The sequence below is a fragment of the Condylostylus longicornis genome, unplaced genomic scaffold, assembly GCF_029603195.1.
Source record: "Condylostylus longicornis isolate FDR11 unplaced genomic scaffold, ASM2960319v2 ptg000044l, whole genome shotgun sequence".
NCBI lineage: Eukaryota > Metazoa > Arthropoda > Insecta > Diptera > Dolichopodidae > Condylostylus > Condylostylus longicornis.
Genome location: NW_026578013.1, coordinates 10,804,385 through 10,817,643, shown reverse-complemented (window position 1 = coordinate 10,817,643; position 13,259 = coordinate 10,804,385). Strand labels below are relative to the sequence as shown.

General features: G+C 24.0%; 1 protein-coding gene across 1 annotated transcript in view; it reads right to left on the bottom strand.

Moving 5' to 3' along the window:
- Nucleotides 1–12,272, bottom strand: part of LOC129610172 (zinc finger protein 777) — a 61,831-nt gene extending 49,559 nt beyond the window's left edge. The window contains exon 1 of the mRNA XM_055522589.1: nt 12,052–12,272. The gene's annotated coding sequence lies outside the window, so the exon portion shown is untranslated. The remainder of the gene's footprint in view (nt 1–12,051) is intronic.
- Nucleotides 12,273–13,259: the final 987 nt, after the last annotated feature.

Below are 13,259 nucleotides of genomic sequence, written 5' to 3'. Positions count from 1 at the left end.
CAAATCAAGATAAATTCATACGCAGTTTTTCAAAATCAAATTCTTAAGCTCAGAAAAACAATAAGTTTCATAGTGCCTAATGTAAACAATTAATTGAGAATTGAGTTTTCGAAAAATTTTAGGTTTTAATTCAATCTGTATTTATTTTTGTTTTGAATTACTCGGCAACACTATCGTTTGGCTATTTGGGTGCACACGTATATAAAAAAAAATTATGCTTTCAGGATATATCGAAAATCACAGTAGACAATTTTAAGTGATCCAATTTTTATTGAATTGTGAATTGCGAAAAGGAAACCAAAAAAAGAAAACAAAAAAAAATCATAGAAGTTTTGTAAAAAGTTGGTTAACATTTTCCACTGTCTACAAATTTGTTGGTATTTACAGAATTGCACAGAATTTAAGAACAGAAAAAAGGTAAAACAATAAAAGTCTGTCATAATATTTTGCTACTAAAAATTACTTTTTATTTTATTTTAAACAGTAAAATCAAATAGTTTACTTTTAAAGGCAAATCAGTCTTTTATTTTTAAATGGTTTTGATAGTTTTTCAAGTTTATTACTTTTTGTTTGCTAATATGAATTTTAAGTATAGACAACATATTGTATGTATATATATGTGTGTTTATATTGCAAAATATGTTTTTGACTATAAAACTTGAAATGTAAGATATGTTTGAAGTTTACTTAAAATTTAGTATGTTAGAGTTGAAACGTTAGTACGTCCACTGTTTTCCATTCAAAACAATATTGAGGTAACATTAAATGAAAAGTTTATAATTAAGTCTAGTGGTGTGGCACACCTGTGTATATTCTTATCGTAGTATAACGTGATAGTACACGTAGTATATTTCCAGCCCTCTTTACATCATCATTAGAACAACGGATAACAATTACTTCCAGTCAGATTATCCCAGTCAGTTGTACAAATTAAAGCCAACCTCGCAAATTTCCAGTAAAAAGAATAAACAATACGTAAGCTTCCCTGATGGAAGTTATCAGTTTCCAAGAATTATGGAAAGAAATAGAAATAAAGAGCCTCAACCTTAGCACAACTTTTCAACACTTCGGCTGTCGTTTTATTGTTTGGTTAACCAACCAAACGTTCCTACAGCTTTTTTAAAGAAATATACAAGTATATTTTGACTTTAGATTTAAAGATTGAAAACGCTTCCAGAATACGAAAATTTTAGCAATAGAATTTAAATTTATCGCCAATAATTGATGATATATTCTTAGGTTAATTTGAAATTTCTGAGGCTTTTGATTCAAACTGTGAAAAAAAGGGAGAACTTAAGTTAACGTAAAGAGAGAACTTATGTGAATTTAAGTTAGTTTAAATACTGAAATCCTTTTCGGCTCCTCATTCGAACCAGCCCGAGCTCCTCAAAAACCGGTTCAAATTCTTAACGCCTACATTCGCTTAGTCCATAGCGCGCCCGAAAAAGTAAGACCCAAGAAATCTCGGCCTGGAGTTTTCCAGCGCCGGACACGAGCATAGAAGGTGGGTCATGTTAATTTAATTTCTTTTATAACTGTAGTTGTCCTCTTTAATATTAGCTATACATGAAATATCTTTTAATTTTATTTAATTAATTTAATTAAATTCATTTAGAAGCAAACCTAAAACAAATGTATTTACTCTTATGAATTTGTTTTATCTAATTTGCTTCTTACTATTCACTGATAACAGCAATTAACTTGTAATTTTATTACATTTTACTTTAATTAAATTTCACGTGCGATATAATAAATTTAATTTGGTATTTCGTTTGGTATTTTACAGCTTGTACTTGTATTTCTAAAATTAAATATCAAGAGAATTTTTGGAATTTTGTATATATATCACTAGAAAAACTGGTAAAAACATAATATTAAGATCTACATATATAATATAAAGTTATGTATGACTTTTTGAACATAATACATGCCTATAACTCTATGGACCTACATAGAATACGATAATGTACAAATTTTTTGTTTAAAATTTTTGGTTTATTTTTTCTCTTAATTTCGATAATTCAATTTTGATTTTTCGCGTAGTTATGCTGTTTTATTTAAGAACTTTATGAACATTATCACGTACTTACAATGTATGTACATGTTCCCCATCAATTTACAATTCATTTCAAATTGAATATATTAATTTTAAAATTATATATTAAAATAGATTAGCATTCGATTAAGCTATAATCATTTTTATAAATTAAACTGTCATTAAATGAAATATGAGAAATTAAGAATATAAAAATATTTACAAAATATCAAAATTAAATAAATTATGAATTTAATGTTCATACAAGTATTTTATGGTTGATTAAGTATTTTTGGGTTTTTGAGAACTCTATCAATATTTAAACTACAAGACATTCGAAAATTATAACAAAAAACAAAAAAATACAATAATTAAGATAGCAAGTATTCAAAATAATAATTATTAAATTTTATCGAAATTTATCAATATGACTATATGATCTAAATAGCAGAAACAGCAGCAGCTGGCAATTTGAAGTCATAAGATTGTTTGAAATTATTTTTAATGTCAGCTTGAAACAATTTTTGGTTAAAAAAATGTCATCAACATTTGCACAAAAAAAAAAAAAGATGAAATTTTTTAAATATTCTTGTTTTTCATTTTGCATAAATTTTTCAATTTATTATTTTAATAAAATTTTTATATTAATTGAAAGAAACAGTCATTCTTAACTTGTCAATAAAAATTTGAAAGAAATAATAATGATAGTCACATATTATGAGATTAGATTTTTGTAACGTATACAGAAGTTATCAGTTGTTAGTTAACGGTTTACACATCAAATATTGTTCATGAATTTTATTTGATAAGAGTTGCTTAGTCTTCCATTTTGTTCACTAAACAAACTCCATATGAAACGTGTGATGCACAAAATTTGATTTGTATAGACGCTGCCTTATTGCTTTAATAGAGAGTTGGTGCAAAACTTTTCAAAACAACTGGTTAGAACAGAGAATTTCGTTAATGTATAAATCATTGATATTTTTCAAAATTCTCTCTTTTTCCGTTGCTCAAAAATATAATACCTACTTCTTTATAGCAAAATATAGAAACGCAGTATATTTTTCTATAACCATTAACAGAAATAGTAAGAAATTGTCGAATTGATAGTCGCCGAAGCCTCGCAGCTTATTTAATAAATTAAAAATGAAACTTATACACCAACAAACAAGATTCTTAATAAGAAACTGCGGGCAATTACATGAAATTTTAAATTATAATTGTTTCCTTATTATTTTAAAGATTTTATTACAATATTGGTAATATCTTCCTAATTTCAATGTAATTTGCGTTCGATATCAAATAAAAATGCTATAATTGAAACATTTTTGTCAATTTCAACAAACATTTTGTTTTGGGGAATATTTTAAGCGTAACTCTACATATTGTCTATTATGAAATTTCTGTAGTATGAAATAATTTTAGTCTTACAAATTTTTTTGTAATTCTAAATATTTTATAAAATCTAAATTGTTCTGCAAAAATAAAAAATAAAGAAAAAATAATACGTGACTGTAAGTTAACTTATTTGTAATATTGCGCCAATTGTAGACAATTGCCAAATATGGCATTTAATAAAACAAGCAGTGACTTTAACAAGTGATTTTAATAATAATTTCGATATATGACAAAGGCACAAGCTTTGCTATAAACATTTAATTGAATAATATCTACACGCTTCACAATCCAAAGAATCATATATATTTTGGTTTAAGTAAGAATAAATCCCATTATTAAATGTAATTAAATGTATCCCATTTAAATTATTGAAAGCATCAAAACTTAAAAAGTGTTCTTAAGCAAAAGATACTATTTACAAGCAACAGTGTTGATTTTATGGATTGGATTGAAAATATATATCAGAATCCCATCCCATACGATATTTTCATGAATAAGCATGCATGTCGATTTCTGGTTGAAATCAAACTTCGAAAATTGACTTTGCCAAATGAAACTTTTTCTACTCCAAATTCGTAATATGCTGGCAAGTTCAAGCAATTTTACAAGTGATGTTAAAGTTCAAAAACATTTTCAAACGAACAAAACTTTTAATTTTCATTTCAGTTTTATTTATTCTAAATTAAAAATTTTTACCTGTCAAGAGCAACTAGATTTTGTTCTTCAGCTATTATCATTGTTTCAAGTAATTTAATAATATAAAAAAAAATTATATAAAATTCCTACTTTAGAATCGAATGCATAAAAAAAATAAGAAATAAAATCGCGTAATTCGTTTTAAATTCTCTGTAGTCGCGTTGATTTTCTGAATTTTTTAAGTGATGTCTCTTCATACTTTCGTACTTATCAAGCGCGTGTTCATATACACGTGTATGTATGTGTTAATATACATAATATCCATAAATGTCAATTTAATTTAATTTTTTTTTATATTTTTGATTTTTTGTTACTTTCATTTAACGCGTATATACAAAAAACGAACGTGTGTACACTTAAAATGGGCTCAAAAATTGTTGACATTTTTAAGCTCGTTTTAAAATATAAAGAAATATGTATTGCAGTTAATTTTAATTTAAGAATACAAAAAAAAAAATTAAATTGTAGTTTTTGAATCCACCTTACGCGATTTAAACTAAATATAGTGATAATATTTCAAGATTTGTTCTCATTAACTTTTCATCATTATTATTATACATGGTCATTAAGGTAACTTGACTTTAAATGAAAAATATTTGAGTACAGTAGTGTATTCAAATATTAGGGAAATATATGGAAAAATATTCTGATTCTATCGTTAAATTGATGTTGTTCCTTCACACTCAAAAAAAAATGCTATAACCCCGAATGGTTCCTAAATATCTTTAGTGAAATACTAGAAGCAGAATTTTTTTGTCCAAGTCGACTTAATAGGTACATAATATATTAATTGGCTCACAACACGGAATGTAATTAAAAAAACACACCCTTGAGAATGGAATAATTCTTAGTTAAACACTAAACCATCGAAAATTTTATCCTTTACTGGACGTATGTTTAGTTACAATTAAAAAATTTAAAATATGATTTAAAAATGGTATAAATCGATCAGCTCAATCAATAATTGCAGGAATTCGGGATGACTAGCTTCATACATTTAAAAAAAAACTGTAATTCAATTAGAAATGCATCAATACTACAATACTATAATGATGCGACATTATAAGTTCGACACTGTTTTTGTAAATTTTTTTTTCGCGTAATAAGACAATTATCTAAGTTGTTGTGTTTTTTTGCTCTATTCCAAATATTCTTATAAGAACATTGGATTCTCAATGAACTTGAACAACTATAGAATTTTTTTCTAGACAAATTTGAAATATTTATTCGAATTTGTAATTAAATTTTATATTGAAAGTAGAAAAAAAAACTACATTATTTCCATTTATTTGAAATTCCAAAAAGAAAATTACTTTATTTTTAAGAAAAAATTCCATTTTAAGAAATTTCAATTCCTATAAAACTATTAAAATTAAAAAAAAAATTTTTTTTGCTAGATATTTTATATAGTATGTAATTATTTTTGGTCACAACTGGTTTTAATAAAACATTTAGTTTAGCTGAGAGGTCTTTCTTTGTGGTATAGAAACAGAAATTGTTTTTATAGCTTAAAATAATTTTAGTGTAATTTAAGCTGACAATTTTATATAAAAACAAAAAAAAATAACAGATTTGATTTCTATAAGTATATTCACAAGGACGCAATTGGAAACTGAAATTAACTCATTTAAAAATTTATAAAATACTTTTTTAATTTTTATAAATTTTAATTATTTAGTTGTTTTAATAAAAAAAAAATACACATAGACTTTAGGGCAAAATTTCCAAATAAGTTTTTGACGACGAACGATTGAAGTCTAGAAATTAAAATATACTTAAATTTAAGCACAAACTAAAGTGGGCAATGTTGTTCGTGTAAGCTCGATGCAACTGTACAAATAAATGATTCTATAAGTCGCATAAGAACACGAGTTCGTACGAGTGTAAAAACATTTTTTAGCATTACTTGAGAACATTAAGGTGCTTCTACTTTAAGTTTTCTTTAGAAGAACTTCTGGATCTATACGCTTATATGAGATAATCTAGTCTCTATACGCTTACGAGTATATGAGATACTTTTGTATATTATTAATTAATTGTAAAAAAATAATTTGGAAAAATTGACTGCATTATCACATTAGAAAAATAAAAGTTTAGCAATTTATTTGTAATTAAACAAGCTTGATAATTATTCAGATTTAATTTCAATTTTTCTCAATTCAATTGAATTTTTAAGATATTGTCAAATTTTTATGGTAAGATTGTTTTTATAAAATGTGATATTTTGGAAAAGCGAAATGAACAAAATAAATTCTAAGCACTAAAAAGTTTAATTAAATTCTGGCGTCATGAAATAATTAATACTGTATTGTACTAAATAATTTTCGAATATTACCAAAATGCAATTTAACAATACTTGTAAATTTACGAGAAATTGTTGAAATCATTTGTTTAAAATAATTTAAAATCTAATTTTTAATGGTTTAACTCGAAAAAATTCAAGCATTGTAACCATTTCGTAGCTTTATTGTAACAATAACATAAACTGTAGCAATTTAATTGCATATTGATTACACTTTTATACATAACATTGCACTGCAATATTATTACTTGCATATAAGTGAATTGTTGTCTAAAAATGGAGATCAATTTCCATTTTAAAATTGTATTTGTGCTGTTAACATTTTAATTTCTATAAATATTAAATTTCAAATCATTTTAAATTACAATTATTTTATTTATTATCTAAAACTAGAATAGGTTCAATTCTTTCATCATGATAAATCTATTCATGTATTTTCTTTAAAAATTATATAATAATTTGTAATCCATTTAATAATAATTTTATTTTAGAACATCCTTTGTAGATATCAGATTAAAAAAAATATGTTGTGTATTTTTTAATTTTTATATTACCAATTTATTATGCCCATAAATACAAGAATATATAGTTGATTACAAAATACATTCTCTCTTATCATCGCCATTTTATCAATACATTTAAAAAAATTACTATTATTTTATAAAATGTTGTGTGTTGTTTACCAATTTCGGTAACATTTCTATCAAATAAATTACAATTAGTACTTCATTTATAGTTTGTGCATTTAAATCTAGTCATATATGAAATTCACTTGTTATACATAGCTATCCTTATTGAAAAATCTTTACAAACTATTTTGACCTATTTTGGTATTCATATGGTTAGAATATATATGTAGGTATATAACAGAAAATAAAATTGGCGGAGCCAAACCTATTTTTATTTTTTGTTTTCTTCAGAAGATCTTCTGGATCAGATAATCTAATCTAATTTCTATATACATATATTCTTTTAACTAGAATTTTTAACCATAAGCAGGTGCAAAGTATTATATATACAATCATTTCTTAAGGTTTTCCTTGCATTTTATTTATAGTAGTGTAATTTGTTATATAAAATAAAATTGTTATATTCAATCTATATAATGTGGTGTCGTTTTTATGTCTTTATGAAAAAAATAATTTAGAGTAATGGGTTTAAAAATTTTTGCAATCAAATTTTCCCGACTTCTATTGTAACTGTTATACTATTTGTTATTGCGTTAGTAATAAACTAATAACATATTAATTGAAGTTTTGTAGGTGCTAAAAAAAATTGCTAGTCTAGTTAGATTGATCTTAATTTCACTTGAATTGTTTCTCATTCAGTTCATTATGGCCTACTTAATTAAAGCTTTATAGGTAAGAGGTTCACTTTTTTTTGGAAAAACTGATTTGAAGATTAATCCGGCGTCAATTAAATTTTTAATACTCGAAATTTTGCCGGTTTAATCATGTACAAATACACAAGTATTGTATTAACATGAGTCAATAGCGATTTTTGGAAAAAAATTTCACTCAATTTTTTGAATTGTTCTAATTTTTGAGATTCCATTTAATAATTTCCAAAGCTGTGATCAGAAAGAATCAGAGATGAAGTCGAGAAGTGTTTTATTTTTGTTTAACAGGCTCTTAAATCTTTAAAATTTTTTGTAAGATTTATTCATTGTAATTATAAAACATTTAAATTTTAAAAATGTTACAATTAAAAAAAAAAAATTAGAAAAAATAGGTGAAAAACGTTAAGAAACTCTACAAGTTTTGCACAATTTTCAAAGAATTTAAATTTTTTTTTCTGAAAAGGGTTAAAGTTGCTGAGATTACCAAGTAAAATTAATTTAAATCAAATAAAATTACAAAAAATCCGACGAAGAGAACTTGAAGACAAAAATTGAATAATAAAATTAGAAATGTTTCCCTTAATACTACGCATTTAGGCGGTAGCTTGTTCATCGTTAGAAATAGTCGGGAAAGTAAAAAAGACGGAAAACGTTGCTTTCCTAATAACAGATTTAGCGTGGATGCGTTATTTTATTGCAAAAATTTCACAACTAATACAGACTTAATTTGAAATTGTTTCAATTTTTTTTATTATTAAATAGTTTCAACATATTAATATTATTAATATTTTTGTTATTGTTGCTGTGATTTTTATCGCCGGAAAATTTGCTCTCTTTCTTTTTATTTACTTTTTACGCATATTATGAAAAGTGAAATATTATAGCAAGTTGTAATCAATTTACTTTTTCTATTTTCTTTCGCAAGATTCAATATAAACTTTGGTTAAATGCATTCGTAAAAGATAAATGTATTTTATAGTAGCTTTATATTATCACATTATGACGCTATATGACGTTGTATGACGTTATATGACTCCGTTTGGTATATAATAACAATTTGTTAGTAACATGTTATTAATTTGCAATTCTGTTTCGGTATTATTAAGTCCATGAAATGTACATAATATATTGGAAGAAGGGATCTAGTCTCAAAATGCTATATATAGATTAGATGCCTCTAAATATAGATACCTACACACACATTTTGTTTTATCCATATAAATAAATTTATATGATAATTTATCTAAGATAAAACCTAAAATGTAAAAATAACAAATTTATATTACCGAATCGTTATTGTAATCACATCAAAAAAATCTCAACATTTTATTTACCTTGCAACTATTTTGATGCTGTCTTGCGTTCTCATTGCTGTAACTCTAGAGTCATATGGTGCGAAAATTTTTTATATGCACATTATACGCGTGTTTTTGTATTGAACGTAAATAAATATGCGTAATAGTTTTCTACGACTGAGTTTACTCACTTTTTCTTTGAAATAATTTTCCATAATACAGTTTTCATCTCTTAATATAAAAAAATTTAAAACTTTTTCTATATATTTTTTTGTTGGCAATTTGTGGTATACTTAATATAAATATTTCATAACAATATACACACGCTTATCTAATGATTTTATTTGATTAAATAATTTTACACGAGCGTTAAATATTAATTTAGTTTTTTATATTTTAAAAATTGCAAATAATAAAAATTAATTTTTATTATTTTAAAATAGAGTATGCAATACTTATAATTTCAATATGAATACTAGATTTTAAGTAAATTTTAATAAAAATATGTAGTTATATAATTAATTAAAACTAAAAAATTTGATTTGCGTTTTTTTGTTCACAATTGCAATTTAAAACGAGCTTGTTCTATCACTATACATACACATCATAAAATTGATGAATAACACATTAATTAATCAGTCTTAGTAATTATCTGCTTAGTATTTCGTAATATGTAATTAGCATATTAATTTTTTAAAAAGCAATATTCGTGCAGTTAGAAGCCCGAAAATGTATAATTCAATTTTGCTCAACACCATAATTTAAAATTTACGAATATTCTATACAGTTCAAAATTTAATTAATGAACACCGATAAGTTATGAAGTTACGTTTACATTTACAAAAATTACAATTTTCTTCAAAAATTAAACCCAATTTTTGAATTCAGAATTCAGATATATGTAGCTCCCATGTTTTCAAGTTAGCAAGTGTACATTCTTTATACATGTAGGTATATTGCTTGTGATTTAAATTCACCTTGTACATTAATAATGGTGGTGCATGATGAAATCAAGTGTAGAATTAAGAACAAACTCAATGTTATACATATGAAAAATAAAAACACATGAGCGTGGGAGCCTTCATTTACTCACGTATACAAATACAATGTTTTACATATAAGCACCACACACGTGTTAAAATAACTTTTTTATTTAATTAAAAACTTTTACAATATTCAAACTTAATAATAACATTAACATTATGTTATCAAATTTATTATTATATATGAGATATAGTTATTTTATGAGATTTTATCAACAAATTTTTAACAAAAAATGCAAAGTCTAAATTTGAATAAATGCAAAATTTTATTAACTGTCTCGAAAAATTTCATCAAAAATTTATAAAACGGAACGGAAGCGAACATTTACGCTACCACTCCAAATAATTAAGGAGTGATAATAAAAATCATAATTTTGAAATAAAAAAAGAAACTAATAAAATAAAAATAGTAAAATTTTTCTCATAATTTTATTCAAAATTCCAAACACATTTTAATATGGATTTCAAATAAAAAATATGAAAGTTTGTTTGATTCGAAATCACACCAATTTTGTTAAGCAATGAGGAAGACATAAAAATTATGAACAAATTTAGAATTATTAAAATAAATTTGTAATAAAAAATTAAAAAACTAACAGTTAGTATCTGAACTTTAAAATAATATTACTTAATATTTTTGATTGCATTTTTATTATTATGTAATCAACTGTTTTTTAGAGTTGCAAATCGCCTTGTCTACATATGTAGATAAGGTAATGAAAGTGTCAAATATATAAAAATAATGTAAAGCTATTGCCCAAAATTGTAAGTTTATGGTATATCGCTTTCTTTTTCAACAAATTAACCGCAAATTCTTTAACGTCAAAATTTTGTTTTCAGTCTGAAAACTGTCTGACGTATAAAACTTTTACGGACAGAAATGTAGTAAACTTTTTACCCGTAATTGACTTTGAATTTTGATCATCCGTAAACGTCAAAACAAAAAAAAAATTTTTTTAGATTTAAAATAATTTCATACTTACATATTAAAAATTAACAAAAAAAATATTTTTAACGTAATGATAGTCACTCAATACATCAAATTTATTTACTGAATTACTACGTCAGACTGTATGCATGTAAAAAAAAAAATCTACAATTTTGACGCTTAATTGACTTTTTTTAAACGTTTAAGAATTTAAACTTTGACTGAAAGTAAAAACGCAGTAGAGTATTCGTAAACTCAGACAACTCAGATTTTGTAAAATTTGACATTTAAGAATTTACCATAAATTTCTCTAAATTTGACGATTTTAAATTAGTGTAAACTAAAATTAGCATGGTGATGGATTACTCGGAGTTATAATGATAATTCGGGCGTACATCATGAAACATCGAAAATTCAATGTTGTGTTCGTGTTGTGCTTACATAATACTCGTAATATATTTATGTATAAGTTTGTTTAATTTTTAAAATAAAGAAATATAACAGTTAAAGACAGGTCAAAAGTAATTTGAACTTTTTGAGCCATTTAATTGGAAATTAGCATTAGATCTACTTTTTGATAATTGGAAATTAGCATTAGATCTACTTTTTGATAGGCACCTCTACAATTATAACCAAAATTTTCTATTGCCATCTAACTATTGTTATAAAAGTGAGAATTGACGAGAGAAAAATTTGGTAGGTCCAATATTAAATTCTGCCATTTTACTACGTTTTGACATTTTTTTTAGCATTTTCAAGAGAATTCCTTTAACTATTTTTGCCATACAAGAAAAATTTTATTAAAAACAAAGGTTTCCTGTCACTGCACTTAAATACATACATTATTAATTATGATTTATTTCTTTGAAATAAAAACCGTTATATTGATTTCGTTTAAAATTAAAACAACTTAAGTGAATATTTATTACTTTTGTAGTTTTAATATTAAAAAGAAAAAATTAATGTGTTTTTAATGCTTTTTCTTTTTGTTTAGGTGTTTTAAAATTTTACCTACCTTAATTCAACACATTCGCACGTAATTAAACAATAATATTCCGCAAGAGGGAAAAAAATATTTTTTTTTTTCTGTTTGATTTCTCTCTCTTTCTTACTTATGTTGTAATATGCGTTTTGCATTGGATTGTTTAAAAAAAATTTTTAATTGTTTATCATCATTTTTTTTTCTCGACTTGGTTTTTGGTTTGTTGCCTTTAATTTCGTTGAATTTTAAATATCCGACCTGGAAAATAAATGAAGAAATAATCATTAAATAAATGTTGAAAATTAAAAATTAAAATTGAATTTATTTTTTTCTTTTATATCAATTTAATTTTATTTTTTATTTTATATATTTTTTGCCAATAGAAAGAGAATTTTAGATGGAAAACCGACTGACAAATTTTTTTTTTTATTTTAATTTTATGTTTGTAAAAATTTTAGGTGAGCATATTTAATTAAATTTTAACAATAAAATAAATGAAAAATAAAAAATTTTAAATCGATTTTTTACAAAATGTTGAAATTTGATATTAGCAAAAGTTAATTTTTAATAAATACGAAAAAAAAAATTATAAAATAAAAAAAATTATTAAAAAATGCACACGCGTCTGACCCTTCTGGACAAGTTGAGTTTTTTTTTTATGTTCAGAGTTATAAAACTTATAACACATTTTTTTTATATTGCGTTTTTTTATTGCTTTATACATTTTGTTTTTTATTTTTCTTCATTTTGGAATATTTTTGCATAAAATTTTTATTATTTTTGTTATCTAAATGGTAGCCATAATACTAACGGTTGCCATCATAATTTTGATTTAATGATTTTTATGATAAGAGATATTGCCATTACTATAGCTGAATATTTTAATAACACTATAAATAATTTCACATTCATATACAACAAAAAAAAAAAGCCAAATTTTTAGATAATTGAAATTTTATTGATTTTTAAGAAAATTATTAAAATCGGAGCTTAAAATTGCAAACATTTTGTTGTAATTGGATAAAGAAAAACACAGGCAATATAAGAAAAGTTTTTTAACAAAGTCATTTTGATTTTAAAATTGAATAATTGTCTAACGATTAGTTCAAAAGGTCTTAATGCCTCATTTCTTGCAAAAGAACAAAATCATGTTTATCTGGAGAATTGATTATGAAAGTTTGACTACATTTTTGTATAAAAGGTGACACAAAAGATAAAAATACCAAATGGCTAAATTGCAT